Here is a 17077-nt window from a genome sequence, read left to right on the forward strand (position 1 = left end):
AGCGACTGCAAACCTTGAAGCCCAGCTCTTGAGAAAGGGATGACAGGGACTGGGGGTTCCACCATTCCAGTAGGGGCCCCACCCTCACAGTCTGCACAGCTGCCGGGGCATCGACCCCTCCCAGGGCCTTCTGGGGCAGCCTGGGTGGGGGGCATGTGGCTGGCTGCAGGCCTGGCATTGTGGGATGCCCCACGCCACGCTGGGGCCCGCTCTGTCCGTGGGTCTGGGCGTGCTGCTGCTCCCTGGCGGCTCGGGGCCTGGAGGAAGGAGCTCAGCTTACACTCCCAGCCTTTCAGGCGGTCAGCGGCCGCCAAGTGGTTTCTTAAAAAGAATTCTTCCTCCCCTGATTAATTTCTGGCATGCGGCATCGGGGAGCTCTTGCGTCAGTAAATCGTCATAAACCCCCAGTTGTCTGGATCAGACATAAACACCCAGACCAGCTCCACTGCTCCTGACACGCGGCCAGGCCGGCCTGCTCGCGGAGCTCCGGGCAGCTGGAGGTGGAGAAGGCCAGTGGGCGCCGGCAGGGCAGGCGCGTGGCTGCCCCCGACAGAGCCCTGTCTCGGAGGCGCCGGGCTTGGCAGATGAGATGTGCACTGTGCTCGCTGCGGGAGGAGGTTGGGCACAGATGTGATTCCTTTCCTGAAATGTTTGGTGTTTCTTTTCCCTCCCCGCCCCCAAGTCCCGATTCTCATTAATAGGATGTTTTGCTTGTTGCAAGTGTCTGCCCCCTTCCAGTGGGCGTTCTGCAAGGTTAGGAAAGGTCCCCGGGTGACAGGTGTGTGCAATGTGTTTCGGGGTGTGGGAAACCAGAGGTCATACCGCACATTCCTTGTCCAGATCTTGGGGACAGAATGCTTTATAGAAATGCTTCCTGTTGCATTCTGTAACACTCATTGTGAGGCTTTTGCACCACAATTTGAGATCTTCAGAAAGTCCCTGGGCTGCACATGTCCTGCTCCTGTTTGTGTGGAACCTTCTCATCTGGGCACCCTTGCAGAGCTCTGCCTGGGTCCTCAAAGAGGCCAGAGACCAGGGGCCGCCGTCCGCACAGTCCTTGGTCGAGCAGCCGGCATGCCCAGGCCCATGTTTTGGCTCCTCCGGCGGCGGGGGGGGAAGGCGTGGAGGAACTGGGGCCTCCAGCTTCCTCACGGGTGGTTTGGGCAACTGGCAAGTAGTAACGGGGCCCTGCTACGGTGGAGGATGGGAAACCTGTGGCTTCCAGGCTGTCTCAAGGGGCTTACGTTCCTGGGGGCATGTGAGACCGTAGCCTCTGGAAACCAGCGGCTGGTGGGTGCTGAGGGGGATACAGTAGTGTGGGGCCTTGGGTGGGCTTGCATCAACCTTCGGAAGAGATGAGCCCCCCGAGCCCTGGACAGTGGGTGTGCGGGCACTGAGGTGGACGGGCAGGGCCGAGGCCGTCCAGGGTCCCCAGTGGATGCTGGTCGAGAACCGGGAGGGGGCAAGGCTTGGCCGTGCTTGTGAACCCGGCCGGGCCATCTCTAGGCTTGCTCTAGTTTCCAGATGCCTGCAGGGCACAGGTGCACACTGGGGAGTGTGTCGGGCCTGGTTCCCATCCCATCCCATCCTGCGACCCGGGCACAGTTGCCCTCAGAAAGCCCCGTGGGTAGAACCGCAGTCCAAGGCCACATCCAGGTGGCCGGCTGGGTGCTACTATTTGATTTCAGGGTCTTCGGTTTCTACTTGTTTCCCACCTGTGCACACAAGCTGTGGTATAGGCCACAGTTTAAGGGAGGTTCGTGAATGAAAGGTAAGTAGAGGGTGTCTGCAGTAGTAACTTTGGGTGTAAAACTGGGAAGAGACTCCCTATTGGCAGAACAACCAGGTGTCACTCCCTGGACGTGAGGGCTCTGCAGACAAAGTGACCTGGACCCCAGCAGCTTTTACCAGACCACAGCCCGGGGGGAAGGGAGTGAATGTTTATTAGGCCCAGGCGCGTCTCATTCATGCCGTGAGCTCAGCCAGGCCTCATGCCCGCCATGTGGGAAAGTGCAGCCTCCCTTGCAGGTGGGGGCCTGCGGCTGAGCCCTGCACCCCAGGAAACCAGCTGCAGGGGCAGAGCCAGGACCGGGGTCTCAGCCTGTCCAACCCGCAGGCCCCTGTGGCTTCCCTGGGGCTCCGCTGCACAGAGATTCTGAGACGATTGCTCGGCAAAGCCAGTTAGTGAATCATCACGGTCAGAGTTTATACAGAAACAGGTGCAGACTGTTGGAACTATCACTGAGTGATGTGGTCTCGCTTGTTCTTTGTGTCTTGTGCCTCAAGCTCCCAGGGCTTGAGAAGGGCGAGTCTGTGGGTTTGTTTGCCCTTCTCTTTAGGACTGTGAGAGGGGGTGTCTTGCACGAGGTCGGGACTGGCATGGGAACCGCTGCGCCGCAGCTGCTGTGGCCGCAGACGCACAGGTGTGGCCGTGCTGGGCCCACCGCAAGGCACAGGGCTCTCAAGGAAACCGTGCAGCCTCTGCTGGGTTTCAGTAACCCCCACTTCTGTCATTTGTTGTGTCTTGAAGGTTACTCCATGTCAGTTGATAAATACATTCTTTTTTCTGCTTTTACACTTGGGTACTATTTTAGTCTATTTACCAATGTGTATGTCAATTTCGTTGTTCATCAAAGTTCTTTTTTTATTGTAAAATATACATAACAAAATTCACCATTTTAACCATTTTTGAAGTGTACAGTTCAGTGGCAGTAGGTACTTTCACATTGCTGTACCAGCATCACCATCCATCTCCAGAACTGTCACCTTCCCAAACAAAAACTGGCCCAGTGAACGACTCCCATTCCTTTCCCGTAGCCCCTGGCACCCACCATTCTCCTTCTTTCTCCGTGAATCTGACCACTCTAGGGACCTCATTTGAGTGGAATCATATAGCATTTGTCCTTTCGTGCCTGGCTTACTTCACTGGGTGTGATGTCTCAATGTTTATCCACGTTGTGGCGTGTATCAGAATTGCCTTCTTTTTCTTTTTACTTTTTGAGACAGAGTCTCACTCTGTCACCCTGGGTAGAATGCAGTGGCATCACCATAGCTCACAGCAACCTCACACTCCTGGGCTCAAGTGATCCTCCTGCCTCAGCCTCCCAAGTACCTGAGACTACAGGCACACGCCACAATGTCCAGCTAATTTTTCTGTTTTTAGTAGAGACGGGGTCTCGCTCTTGCTCAGGCTAATCTCGAACTGCTGAGCTCAAGGGGATCCTCCGGCTTTGGCCTCCCAGAGTGTTGGGATTACAGGGGTGAGCCCCTGCACCTGGCCAGTTTCGTTCCTTTTTAAGACTGAATAATATTCCATCGTGTGTATATGTCACATTTTGCTTCTCCATCCACCTGTTGATGGACATCTGGGCGTCTCCACTCTTTGGCTGCTGTGAGCCGTGCTGCGAACCTGGGTGTCCACCTGTCTGTCTGAATCTCTGCTTTCATATCCGTAGGGTACACATTAATACCGAGGAAGGGAACCGGCAAGTCATGTGATGGTTCTGTGTTTGATTTTTGAGAAACCACCAAACTGTTTTCTGTTTTCCAGTTTTTTGGAGAATGGCCATCTTAGTGGGTGTGAAGTAGTATCTCACTGTGGTTTAGATTTGCATTTACATAATAATTAGTGATGTTGAGCATCTTTTCATGTGTTTATTGGCCATTTGTGATGTTGAGCATCTTTTCATGTGCTTATTGGCCATTTGTGTATCTTCTTTGGAGAGACGTCTATTCTTTTGCCCGTTTTTGAATTGAGTTGTTTGGGTTTTTGTTGTTAAATTGTAGGAGTACTTCATATATTATGGATTTATGATTTGCAGATATTTTCTCCTATCCTGTGGGTTGTCTTTTCATACTCTTGATGCACAAAAGTTTTTAATGTTGATGAAATCCAATTAATCTGTTTTTTTTGTTGTTGTTGCTTGGCCTTTGATGTCGTATCTAAGAAGTCACCACCAAATCCAAGGTCATGAAGATTTCCAGCTATGTTTTCTTCTACAAGTTTTATGGCTTTAGTTCTTACATTTAGACCATTGATCTACTTTGAGTTAATCTTTGCATATGTATTAGGTCGGGGTCCAGCTTCACTCCTGCCTGTGGGTATCCAGGTGTCCCAGCACCACCTGTTGAGGAGGATGCTGCTTGCTTCTAACCTGCACTGCTGCGGGGGCTGAGCGTTGCCCGGGAAAGATCTTGCTACTTTTTCAGGTTTCCTTTGGAAGCACTGTGAGCTCCCGTTGGTTTCCCTTCCCAGGTCAGTGGAGGTTTTGTTTGCCGTGTTTATATTTCTCCTCTGGCTCCTGTCCCTGCCGCTGTGTCCCTGCATCACCACCTCCTCACACCCCCTCCAAGGGATGGAGAGTTTGGGAGCAACCGACAGGGCTCTCTGCAGGCAACGGAGTAGCCAGTGTGTGGCTTATGTTCCCAGTGGTGCCGACCAGGAGCTCTGGCATCCCGTGAGTGGGCTCCCAGGTCACCCTCGCAGCTCCCTGCTTGTGCCCCTGAGCGTGCTGGGCGGTGCACGGCAGCAGGTGGGCTACTGAGCGGGGAAGCCACACGCGCACACGCACCTGCCACGGCCAGCACCTGCAGAGCAAACCCACGGTGACAACAGGCTTTGCGGGGACCAGGATTTATTTCATCTGAAGGAGTTTAAATGTTGCTCTTCTTGTATTAAATTGAAACTGCATGAAGTCCCAAATTGCTGCTGTTCTTTTGCTTTTGCTTTTCATTCTTTCCGCAGCCTTCCTGTCTGGGCTGGTGTGCGGCGCGGGTCTGTTTCTCCGGGCTGGGTTCGCGTCAGTGGCTGTGGCGGAGCTGGTTTTCCCATAGCGTGCCGCAGGGCTGGCCGCAGGGCTGTTTCCTTCAGCCAATTGTGGTTGCATTTTTGCCTTCGCATGTCCGATTTGGGTTTCAAATTCAGGATCATCTGACTATTTTATGTTTGAAAGTGTTCCTCAGATACCCAGAGTTCCCTGTTGATATGCCACAGCTGGCTTTTTATTTTTTTAACTACCGTCCAATTTCATGCCTTCCATTGTGCTAATCCTTAGAGTCTTAGGTAACACCCACCTTTGTTGTTGCCTCATAAACACGCCCTGCGGTGTGTGTCCTCACTCAGGTGCTGTGTCTGTGGCTGTCCGAGCTCCCCGGCATCTTCCTGCACAGCCGGGCTGTGGGAGACGCGAGCTCAGCCTTCCCTCTCCCATTTCCACACGTGAGATACGGCACTAACTCAAAACCTGGCCATGCTGAAAGGTATAAGCAAGGAGGGAAAGTGCCCCATTACCCTACCAGACCACAGTCAGTGGAGAGGGGCAGTTCTGAGAAAATCATGAGTAACATTTGGTGTAGATTCGCAAGGAGGGGGTCTCTGTCCCCGTCTCTGTCTCTCCACGTCCCACACCCGGCCTGTCCTGTACGTGACAGAACCACAGTGGTGTCTTGCATAGCTGCCTCCTCTCCTGGGGGAGCCGCAGCTGGACGCCCCCGCACACTCCCGGTGACCCAGCGGTCCTCAGGACGGGCGCCAGCTTCCCGCCTCCCTTGTCTCTGGGCTCATCCTGAGGGTTCCGCTGCCCTGCCAGCCGGCCCTGCGTAGGAGGAGACCTGTGAGACGCGTGTGCCGCCTTGCCAGCTGCAGTCTCCAGCGTGTGCGGCTGTCTGTGGGGGCCTGGCCTTCACAAGAAACACACCTTCTCCGTGTGCCGTGAGCCTGGCAGATCGGGGTGCGGAGGAGCTGAGGGCCTGGCCGGCCTCGTTTGCTATGTGGATGTGGAGTGATGTGGAGACCCGAGAGCCCTTCCTAGCCGCCACTGACCTCTCGGCAGGCGTGAGGGTCCCGCCCGTGGCGTCGAAGCTCCGGTGGCACCTCACGCCCGTGGCTCGAGGGGCGGCCTGAGCAGGCGTGGTCACATTCAGTTTCAGTCCAGATCCTCTTCCTCTCCCAGGGAAGGCTCTTCCCGGTTTGCCATCATCTCTTGGGTTTCTCCTCAGAGCCTCTTTCTTCTAAAATTAGTCGCTGGCTGCTGCAGGGACACTTTCATCAGCTTATTTTGTCAAGTACTTTTGTTGCTTTCCATTAAGAGTATATTTAAAAATACGAACTGAATTCAAGCAGAAGCCGACTCCGCTGCTCAGAACGTCTGTGTTTCGGGGGGAGGAGGGGACGGACGGGCGGGTGGTGGGTAGCGCTGGAGCTTCCTGGTCCTGCCACCTGGGAGCATCCGCGGGGCACACGGACAGCTCACACCCAGGCTAAGTCCCCAGCCGTGGGTGCCCTGTGCGGGGCCACCGCCTTGGGCTCCCATCCCCTCACGGCACTGGAGTCTCTGCCTCGCGCTGGCGAGGAGGCGGCCGGCCTGGAGAGGAGCCCAGGAGGGCCGACAGCGCTGCCGTCCTCCAGGCTTTGCCGTCCTCCAGCTCGGAGCTGGGGGACTTCAGAGTCAGCCCTGAGCTCGTCGTTTCCCGGGGAAGGCCCAGAGCTGTCCCGGGGGGTACCCAAGGCCCGGAGATCAAGGGCTCAGCCGGCCTCGGGCAGACTGCGCTCTGCTGTGTCACTGTGCAGAAAGCTGCCACGTCATTGTCCCATCACTGTTTTAACACCTGTTAAAAAGCCTCAGCATGGGAATTTTGTGAAAGAATATAGTTTAAAATATGCTTTTTAACATTTGTTTAGAACAGAAACAAAACTTGAAGTTCTGTGAGAAACTGAGTCCGCTGTGTGCAGTTTGGGAGGGGCCAGGCTGACCTGCCTGTCTAGGTCACAGTGCCTCCTCTGCGCCCCTCCCGGGAAATAACGATGGGGCTTACGAAGTCCTTGGTATTTGGTGTCATTTGTGTCTTAAATCTGTCATTTTCAGCCTGTTGGTGTGACACTCAGACTTTACATTTCCCGGATGTTCTGGAAGAGATGCCAGGTGTTAGGTGTTCTGCGGATCAAGGCAGCTGACGCCGGCCAGGGACACTTCATCTGCTGTTTGCCTGGCGCTTGACAAATGCTGCCTGATATAATGGCCCGCATCGGGTGTCTGCAGGCTGGGGCCTGCTGATGCCAAACATTGCGACACGGCGCAAGGCCAGCGTGCTGGTGCCATGAGTCAGCTGTGGTGCCCATGCAGGCCGCTGGGCACAGGCAGAGGACCCTCTGAGTCCAGGCTGCCAAGAGCTCAGGAGGGGCCAGGCAGCAGGGCCAAGCCCTCCCCGTGGGGCCTGTGCTGCCACGCTCTGCCCTGGGGCTGCACGTGGCCACCCCACTCTCTGAGATCGTGAGGTGGAGCTGGCGCTGCTTGACCCGCGGAAGATCTCAGAGCACTGGGCAGGAGACATCCGCAGGCCTTTCATCCCACGCCTGTGGGGTTTTGTAGAAATGTGGCTAGATAGCGCTGGCATCTGTCGCATGGGTGGCTGTGGCGTGAGCTTTCAGGCCAGCCCAGTGGAGAGTGGTTCTCCGCCAGTGGCTCCCTGCCCCCTTCCCTGTGTGGAGGTCTCACCCAGCTGCTGTCCCGCGAGAGGCAGCCTGCAGGGACTGGTGCTGAGGCGAGGCACCCACGGTGCCCAGGGGGACTTTCCTCGGGGACCTGCCTCAGGGCCCAGGCCCCAGCTCTTCTTCCGTGTCCTGAAGGGCCCACCGCGGGCACCAGGTCCTTCCTGCTTCATCTAGGAGACGCCTCCCCTGCCCCCAAGGACAAAACGCCTGGTCCCAGGCAGGGAGTGGGCGTGCCGGCCTTCCTGGGAGCTTTGCAAACCGGAGCTGGGAAAGAGGCCCCTTCTCGGCTGGTGGCTGAACTGGGTCGAGTGAGTCTGGGAGCTGCCGGGCTCAATTTTGGGCCCCAGGAAGGAGGAACGAGAAGCACGACCCAGGCATGCAGGCCCCTGGCCCACAGGCCCAGACCTTTGGTGGTGCTGGTCCCAGGCTCCCACCGCCCAGCGCCTGCCTTTCTGGGTGGGTGCCCTGGTTTCTGGGAGCCCCCAGGGGGCTTTCTGTCCAGTCCTCCTCGGTGCTTCCTCAGGTGCAGTTCGACTCCCAGCCACCCTCGGCCACGATGGAGCCTGGGCTTTTCCTGAGTTCAGGTTGCAAATCCAAACCTGGTAGTGGGCAGGAGTGGGGGGAGGGACCCATGTGGCACCACCTTCCCGCAGGTGACACTCTACCCAGGGGTTGGACCGGTCAATCCTGGGGGGAGGACCAGGGCAGAGGGACAGCTAGGGAAGGGCCCCTAGCGTTGCAGATGGGCCAGCCCTGCCCGATGGGAAAGTGGGAAAGGGGCTGGAAGATGGGGAAGGGACCGGCACCCACCACCCCTTCCCCGTTTGGTGGCAGGATGTGTCCTCTGTCCTCCGTCACTGCCCGTCAGCCACTGCTAGGGGCTGATTCGAACTGCCCCCCACTCTAGTACAGGCACGAGTTTGTGGCTGATCCTAATGTTCCGACAGGAGCGCCTGTGCCCCCAGGCTGACGCCGTCCGTGGGGGCCGCTTGCTCTGGAGGGGCCGGGGGTCTGTCTACTTATTCGCCCTTTGCGCTTTTTCCTTCTTTGATCCGGCTGCCCCCAGACTGGAAGCTCTGTGAGAGCAGGGTCAGCGCACAGTGGGGCCAGCGCACAGTGGGGCCAGCGCACAGTGGGGCCAGCGCACAGTGGGGTGTGGGCTGTCGGAAGGAAGTTGGAGGTGTCATGGTTAAAAAGAGTGACCTGTCTCAGACGTCGGCCAGCACAGACACCAGCAGGGTGTGTAAAAGGCTCCTCTTAGCGTATAGTTGTTGGACTGTGGCACCATGTTGGCTCACTCTATGGCTCAAGCAGGCTAAAGTCAGTTTATTTCCTCCGACGGCGCTGGCTGTGGTGTCGGCTTGGCCGGCCCAGAAGGGGCAGCAGTGATCCAGGTCAGCCTGGGTGTGGGGTTGAAGCCCCACTCGTGTGTGTGTCTTAGAGGATGGTGTGTTGGGCCCCTCTGCGCCCGGCCACTGCAGCCTTGCCTCCCCGCTGGCCGTGGACACCTGTCGGAGCCTGTGGTCTCTTCTCCGCTGTTCCCTTTGCTTTGCGCCTTGTGACTAGAGACACAGGCAGCAACAGACTGCCCAGCCGTCCCCAAGGAAGGGCCCCAGATTAGGAGAATGTACTCTAATTAAAGGCCGTTTTCCAGAAGCCCCTCCCCAGTTAGTTGAGCGGCCTGGTCACCTGTGCAGGGCATGTGGTCCAATTTTGAGACCCCCTCCAGGCTCCGATGCTGGCCCCCGCCGCCTGCGTGCCCATTGTCGGGCTGCAGGTTGGCTCCAGGCCCTGGTCCTATCTGGCTCTGGGGCCTCAGTTCGTAAGTCCCGCTTGTCTCACGACCTCTACACACCGGGGCAGAGCTGGGAGCGGCTGCAGCCCGTCAGCCCTGCCAGCGGAGCGGCCCCTGTGCCTGCAGGCTGGGGTCAGTGCCACCCTCAGCCCCAGACCTCCCTCAGCCCCAGCCTCCCGTCCTCCGGACAGACGGGCTACACCCATTTCCCACTGAATGTCACCTGCCAGACAGCACCTCCCCAGCGACACTCCCTGCGTGGGCTCAGCAAGGACAGCGAAGTCCCGAATCCATCAAACACCAATATTGTCCTTCCAGTGTGTCTCTGCCGCCTGCAGAGCCCTGGACCAGGCTTGGGGGACACTGGGGCATCCACCCACGGCTGGGACAGGCCAGACCCCTCAGTCCCTGGGCCGTCAGTTGTCTACTGATCACATCTGCCTTGTGGGTTCTGTGCATTCATGGGAAGAGGTTTGACGTTCTCACTTCTGCTCGGGCAGACTGTCCACCCCAAGGGTGAACGACTGCCCCAGGCTGCTCACCCCACGGGGCTTCCTGTGGTTTGGCGGCTGGATTCTGCGCACCCTGACGCACGAAGCCCCTCGGGAGTTAACTAGCCTGACACTTAACCCCCTGTGGACTCTGACTTCTGGGCCGAGAAGATGGGCTGCCCGGGACGGCTCTGGAGAAACGCCGTCTGCCCCGTGGGTGGGGGCAGTTCCAGGGTGCACTCCTGCCGGGCCACCGGCCCCTGCCACACGCCACATCAGTGGCTCCCGTGCAGTGTGGCATTTTGTTGCTGGCAGGGCTCACAGCCTTCCAGAGAAGCTAAGGAGGGGGCAGGGTGGGTTGGTGGGTTTGCCTCCCGGATAAGGCTCCAAGGGCCCCGGGTCCCTGGCTGGCAGTGCTCTGCCCCCGGGCGAGACCCTGTGACTTGACGTCTCTCTTCTCCCATGGCTGGCGGGGCTCTCGGTGCGTCCTGACCCGACTCTCTGTGGCCCCGTGTGCTGTCACCTCCTGCTCGTCTCCAGGCCAAAGACCCTTCCAGACACAGAGAAACTGAGTGCGAGCCAGGCGTAAATTGCACTTTCCTCAAACCTGAATGTGGAAGGCGAGGAAGAAATGGGGAACGGACTCAATTTGAATGAAACGTAGCGGGCAGGGTGGCATCCTGCCTCCGGAGGTGTTTGCTGGGTTAAACTTGGAATGCGGCAGCCTCTACGCTAAGTCCGCTTTGGTGACCGTTTGTGGCCCCAGATATAAACAGTGTTCTGGGGCGTTCTCTGCGAGTCTTGAGCCGAGACTCTTGTGGCGACCTCGCGTATCATCTGTGTGTTATGTAACGTGACAACATGGGCGTGAAATAGAAACCAGATGTCGGGCGGAGCGGCGGGTCCGTCCCAGCGCCCCGGGAGAGCAGGCTCAAGTTCCCTCCGTCAGAGCCGAGTGCCCCCAGAAGGACGGCTGTGGAGGGGCTTTTGGAATTAAACGGAGTCTTGGCTGAAGGTAAGGGGCCAGTTCAGTACATTTAACTCTTTATTGAGAAACTTGTACAGGACTTTGTGTGTCCTGTTATGTAACTTCACAGTGTGTCGTGCAGGGTGACCTAGCGGTTTGTTATTTAGAATCCACTTAGGACGTTTAAACTGAGCCCCCGGAGGGGTGGGGGCATGTGCCACCCAGCTGCCCACGGCACGCGCCCACGGGGTTTGGGGTGGAGGGACCGGCAGTGCTCCCGGCGGTGGCTTGTTGTGTGACAGGGAGCAGTCGGAACGGGAGGCCCCACTGCCGCACGGATGGGTCCGGAAGCGTGAGGTGCTGGCGGACGGCAGGCTCCGTGCCGTGGGGCTCCAGAAGTCAGCAGATGTGAGGTGTCCGGTGGCCGAGCCCCTGCGCCAGGCTGCCAGATTGGACACATGGAGGCCTTGTTAACCGTGCTCTGCCTGGACAGCACCACAGACGTGGGGCTTCGCCCTTTTGAAATATGAAAAACTGACTTGCCGTGATCAGAAATGTAGATCCTTGCTTGCCAGCAGCAACGGAGAGCTGGCCGCGGATGGAGGTGACGTATTCCACTGTGACTAACACCCAAAAATATCTTCCTCACTGTTCTTTCCCGTTGATCTTCCAGAGAGGTCTGCAGCTTTCTCACTCTGGGACGAAAACCCTGTAGAAGCAGAAAGCTAAGAATCCGAGCCGCGATCCCACACTGCTGGTCTGTCAAAGCCTCAGGAAGTGTTGACCTCTTAGGAAAACCTGTTGCCAGACGCCAGGCAGGTGTCATCCTGTCCTGTGTCCCCAGGGAGCCCCCACAGTGAGGTGGAAAGTGGTCCCAGCCCCAGCGGCTCCCCTCGGGTGTCTCACGGTCTGTCTGTGAGATGACAGCTCATGTTCACAGGGGAACTTTCCAGATGCCAGCCCCAGCGCAGTGTCCTAGATGAGCCTCCACGCACACCACGGAAGTAGGAACTTCTGTGATCCCCGCTCACTGGGGAAGCCGAGCCCCAGAGAGGGTGAATGGGTTGCCCAGGCCTGTCGGTGGGAGGTCCCGCCCATGCAGGGCCGTCACACAGGTCACCTCTGGCTCCTCCCGGCTCACTGCATGGCCACTCGCATTCGGGTGGACGAGGACACTTCGTGGGTGTTTGCTGCGGGACTGTGTGTGCTGCAGGTGAGGGGCGAGTCCCGGGGCGCTGGCCGGGCGTGCCGCGGAGCCGTGCCCCTGAGTCCTGGCTCTCCTGCTTGCTCCAAAAGAGAACGTGAGGAAGATCTGCCTCAGAGGTGTTTGTCCAGCCCTGGTGTGGTGGCTGGGAAACGGCCTGAATGCGCAGAGCTTCTCTGTCGCTCCTTCTCTCTGGCAGGACGTGTCCTTTGGTTACGCAGAAAAACGTGTCAGAGTGGTTACGGAGTCGTGCGAGGTCTAGGAAGCGGTGATACTGCGTTTTCTAGGTCAGAGTGGGGACTTGCAGAGACAGTGTAGGGGACATGTCTGTCTGGCCATGTCCCTGCTGGCCGTGGGCCCTGTTGTGGCCACCGGGCCTTCAAGGCCTTCACCCAAGTCCCGGCCCTGGCCATCGGGGTCGCTGTCGTGCGGGGCCTCCGGCTGTGTGGTACTTGGCTCCAAACCGAGCCCTTCTTGGTTCCCGGAGGGTCCCAGGCACAGTCCCTGCCCATCGGAGGGCAGCTGTTGGGGCACAGAGCCCACCCCAGGCCCTGGGCTTTGTGCCAGGGGCTCCTCCACGGCAGGTTTCAGACCATTCCTGGGCGTCCTGGTGAGAAGAAGGCACAGAGCCAGGGGTGCAGCAGCAAAGGGTCGTGGGGACAGCTCGGCCCTCTGGGGCTCGTGGGAGTGTGCGGGGAGGACGAGCTGGTGGAGGACAGCGCCGCCCACCCGGCCTGAGGCCCTGCTGCTCCCGGGTCGCCCTGGGCCCCTCGGGAGGTGGAGAGGGGAGGCAGAGGCCTGCTCTGAACAGCCCCAGACGTGCCCACGCACCCCAGAAGCACCGAAGACCTGAGCTTCTTCTGCCTTCTGAATTTATGAGGACAGGGGAAGTGAGAGGAAAAGTGGAAATCGGATCCTCTTGGGAAGCGACTTCCCAGGGAAGAGCTGGGGCCTCTGAACCGAGACCCGCTGTGGGCGTCCAGAACCAGGACTGGCCGAGGTGGGCGGCGTTCTCTGAGGTCTTGGATCATCAAGTGGCCGTGTAAGCGCAGTGACTCTCATGTGTTAGGCCCGGCAGCGCAGGGCCCTACGAGCGATCGCAGCTGTGGGAGTTCACCCTCAGCGCTTTATCAGTCTGCAAGCGGGTGGCTGCGTGTCCCCTTGATCGTGGTCATCCTGTGTTGTGGCATTCGTGGCCTGTGGGACAGGGAGGGCCTCTTCCCTACAGTGTGTAGGGAGTTGGGGTCAGAGTGTGTCTGCTGCAGACTCACGTGTGCAGATGTAACTGTGTGTGTGTTAATGTTTAAACTTGAAAGGCAAGTGTCATCTGCCCGTTAGCCAGGATGGCCAGAATGCGGTTAGTGACTGAATGAAGCTAAGCTGTTTGAACATGGCTGAAAACCACACCCAATTCTTATTCCTTCTACCGACAAATCTGGAAACTTCTGGAACTTTTTTTAAGCATTGCTTTTTGACAATAGTTCATGCAGAAGTAGTATTTTTTTAATACACAAAAATATAACAAATGGAAAAGAAAAATTGGAAAGGCCTTGCCCTTCCTTTCAGGGCCTGGCAGAGTGGCTTCCCCGAGGACAGCGGCAGAAGCAGGGGCCGTCTTGCCACCTGCACGTCCGTCACAGCCTGGAGAGGTGCTGTGGGCCACACCGACGCCGGTAACGGAGCTGCAGGCCCAGAGCGCGGCCAGTGCCGGCTCGGCAGAGCTGTCTGGGCCAAGGGACTACGGTGCGTCCTGCTGTCGTTCAGAAGGACGTAACCAGGCTGGAGGTTCGGCAGATAACCCCTTGCGTCGGCCACCAGGGCTCCTGCTGTCACTTCCAAAGGCTGCGTACAATCCCGGTGGATGCACAGGGACCCCTGGGCGACTGTCAGTTACTGTTACAGTTAGAAGACAGCAGAAAAAAAAAAAAAAATCAGCTGCTGTTCATGACAGCTGCCCCAAGAACAGGCCGGCCGGGAGAAAGTGCCGGGCTGTCCTCTGGGTGTGGGGGGGGCGTGGGGCTGAGGGGGCCTCACCACGTGCTCTTCGCTGGGCCCGGCAGCTCACCACAGAGACCCTGGGCTCCACGGCATTTGCGTTCTCGTGTGTGTGTGCGCGCGCGTGCTAACCCTGGAAAGCCCCTGAGTGGAGTCCTAGTCCTGCTTGACAGTGAACGTTCGCACTGTGTCATCCCGACCCCTGTTACGTAGGCTAGTTACCCCCGGGGTCCACACGCCCGGTGTGAGGGTCACAGCTTCATGGAGGGCTCCTGACCGCAGGGGCTTGGAGCAGGGCCCAGTTGTGTTCCTGGGGCCTGGCCAGAGGGACACTGCCCCCTGTGAAGTCTATTCCTTCATCCAGGTCCCTTTTTAGAACAGCGTGTCCTTTGAAGAGCAAGAAGCTTGGTGGGCTTGTTTCCACGCTGAGTGTTTAGGATGTGTTCACGTCTGTGACATTACGGCTCTGTCCTCAGGGGCTCTGCGTTCAGCAGGGCCTGGTTTGTTAATCTGCTTTTTCAGATTATTAATAATGAAAGTAACACCATGCCACCACCTGGTGTCATTCCATGCTTACGATGTGCCCCGTGTTTACACAGTTTATCTCATTTAATCCTCACAGCATGCAATAAAAGTAGTTGCAGCAGGTACGATTCCTGCACTCTCCCCACCCAGTGCTCACGCCGATTCGGGGCCTCCCAGCTCTGGGCTTTTCGAATTTGCTGCTTTTAATTTATATATGAGGAAGCCGAGTCAGAGAGGTTAGGCAACTGCTCTGGGGTCAGCTGCTGTGGGGGAAGCTGGGCTTGTGCCCGGGGGTCTGATGCAGAGCTGGTGCCTGCCTTACAGGGCGCGGCCCCGAGAGGGCAAGGGCTCTGGCAGGCCTGGTGGGCTGAGCTGTAGCGCGGCCAGTGGGCCCGGTCCTTAGTGGGTGCTTGGCAGGGGCAGGGACTGGGACGCCAGGGGAGAGGCCTACGGAGCAGGTGGGGCCCCTGGTCCCCGAGAAACCCGGGGTGCAGGGGAGTGCGGTGTCCTGCAGTCCGGCAGGGGGTGCGTCTGCCCAGCTGCTTTCCGAGAACGAGGAACGGGGCTCGAGCTGCTACGTGGTGCCGTTTACAAGGGAGCAGTTCTCGCAGAAAACAGCCTTCAGGACTGGCTTGGATGTGTTACTTGAGGCCACAACTCAGCTCGTTGGTTCCCTGAACTCTGAGGGGGTTCAGGAGCGAGCGGAGCGCACAGCCGCACCAGGGAAGGGACCGGGGCCCGAGGGCAGCGCTGCTGTGTGCGTTCCGTCCGTGGGGGCTGGGGACGGAGGTGGCGGTGCTGTGGACGTGTCGTGGCCTTGTTAGGAGGAGGAGGAGGAATGTTTCCCTTTACAGCCGACAGCTCTCAATGAAGAGAGAAAGTTTAATTTTAACTAGACACTGAGAAAGACAAAAACAAATATGAAACAGTGGATGAAAAGGCAAAGAAACCAAACGTCCCACCCTTGGGGCTCCCGGGGACCCTGTCCCTCAGGCACCCCGACAGGTTCTGAGAGGCCCGGCGGGAACAGCCCAGACCCGCGTCACACCCTGGGGTTGGAGTCAGGCTTGGGGCCCACTCTGAACTCCGAGCCGGTTTCCCGGTCAGTACACCCGGGTGATGACGCCTCCCCACTTAGGTGGCTTTGAGGACTCCTGATGTGGAGTGGTGGCCCGATGCCGGGGGTGCCCTCCTCGCTGCGGGCACTGCCTGGCCGGGGGCTCTGCTGCGGCCCCCTCTCCCCACTCCCCTCCCCTGCGGGGGCCATGTCACCCTCTCCCCACCCCCTCCCCTGCGGGGGCCATCGTCACCCTCTCCCCACCCCCTCCCCTGCGGGGGCCATGTCACCCTCTCCCCACCCCCTCCCCTGCGGGGGCCATCGTCACCCTCTCCCCACCCCCCTCCCCTGCGGGGGGCTGTCAGCGGCCCACTCCCCACCCCCCTCCCCTGCGGGGGCCATCGTCACCCTCTCCCCACCCCCCTCCCCTGCGGGGGGCTGTCAGCGGCCCACTCCCCAGACGCTCAGCCAGGCCCTCTGATGGGTGAGAACTCAACTCGGGGGAGGAGCAAGGTGACCTCCCGTTCTGCAGAGTGAACAGTTTGCAGGTGGCTGACTTGTGACGGTTCTTCCTGCGGGCAGGTCCTTGGAAATGCTTCGGAGGCTGTCGCGGCGCGGCCGCGGAGCAAGGCAGGGCAGGTGCTCCCCGCCAGGGCCCTGCAGCGAGGGTGTCAGGGCCGGGCCGTCTCCGCCGGTGTCTCTGGGTGACACGGTGGTTCCACTGCGTGGCTGGGGAAGGGGAAGCGCTCGCTGAGCCTTGAGGCGTGCTTGGTGGTGGCCACCACGTGGACTCCCCTCCCGTGGGAGGGTCACGTGTTCTGTCCCTAGGCCTTCCGCGAGGCGTCTGTGGGCTGGGGGAGAGGGCAAGGGTGTTGGCTAAGCTGGGCTCCGTGGAGGGGCCTGCGCTCTGCTCCTGCTTCCCGGCGTGGCGAACTTTACGGGCCCCGCAAGATCCGTCTGTCCCTCCCACCCGAGTAGCCAGATGAGTGTGCGGCCAGCTTGCCTGCCCTGGGCTTGCCATGAACTCGCCCGAAACTTGGCTTGATGCTTCCTTTGGCCGGTGTTGGGTTCTGCCTGTCCCCTCATCGTGGACGGTCCTCGGAGGAAAACGGTTGCCCAGTCAGGAGAGAGTGGTGTGTTTTCCAAAGTGATCCGGCTGGCGTTACGGCTTCCTTCTCTCCACAGGCGACACCGTGGCGTCAGAATGCTTTCTGGTTGGCTCGGTCCGCTGTCTGTCTGCAGCGTCATTAGGGGACATTTCCGTGGTGAGGGAATCACTCCTGACTTCGCAGTGAAGGGCCCTGCAACTTTTCTTCATTTAAAGAAAAGGCTGTAACTTTGGTCTTAGGTGTGATCTCCGGGGCAGTGGTGAACAGGCTTCTGCTGGAGGAACCGTGTAGCCAGGGCCACCGTTCGGCACCACGCGGTAGCAGCGCTGGGCACTCGTGCACAGCACTCACGCACGCCTTCCTCTTGCTTTTCTGCATAAAGAAACCGCACCCACGGATTTAGGGAGTGGACCCGTGTGGCCACCCTCGCCTGACGTCTCCAACC

At 58.9% G+C, this 17077-nt stretch overlaps 1 protein-coding gene across 9 annotated transcripts in view; it reads left to right on the top strand.

Annotated features, from left to right (window-relative positions):
* HDAC4 (histone deacetylase 4) overlaps window positions 1–17077 on the top strand; it is a 256229-nt gene that overhangs the window by 54546 nt on the left and 184606 nt on the right. The gene's annotated exons all lie outside the window — the stretch shown is intronic.

Source organism: Lemur catta, chromosome 8, assembly GCF_020740605.2.
Source record: "Lemur catta isolate mLemCat1 chromosome 8, mLemCat1.pri, whole genome shotgun sequence".
Lineage (NCBI taxonomy): Eukaryota > Metazoa > Chordata > Mammalia > Primates > Lemuridae > Lemur > Lemur catta.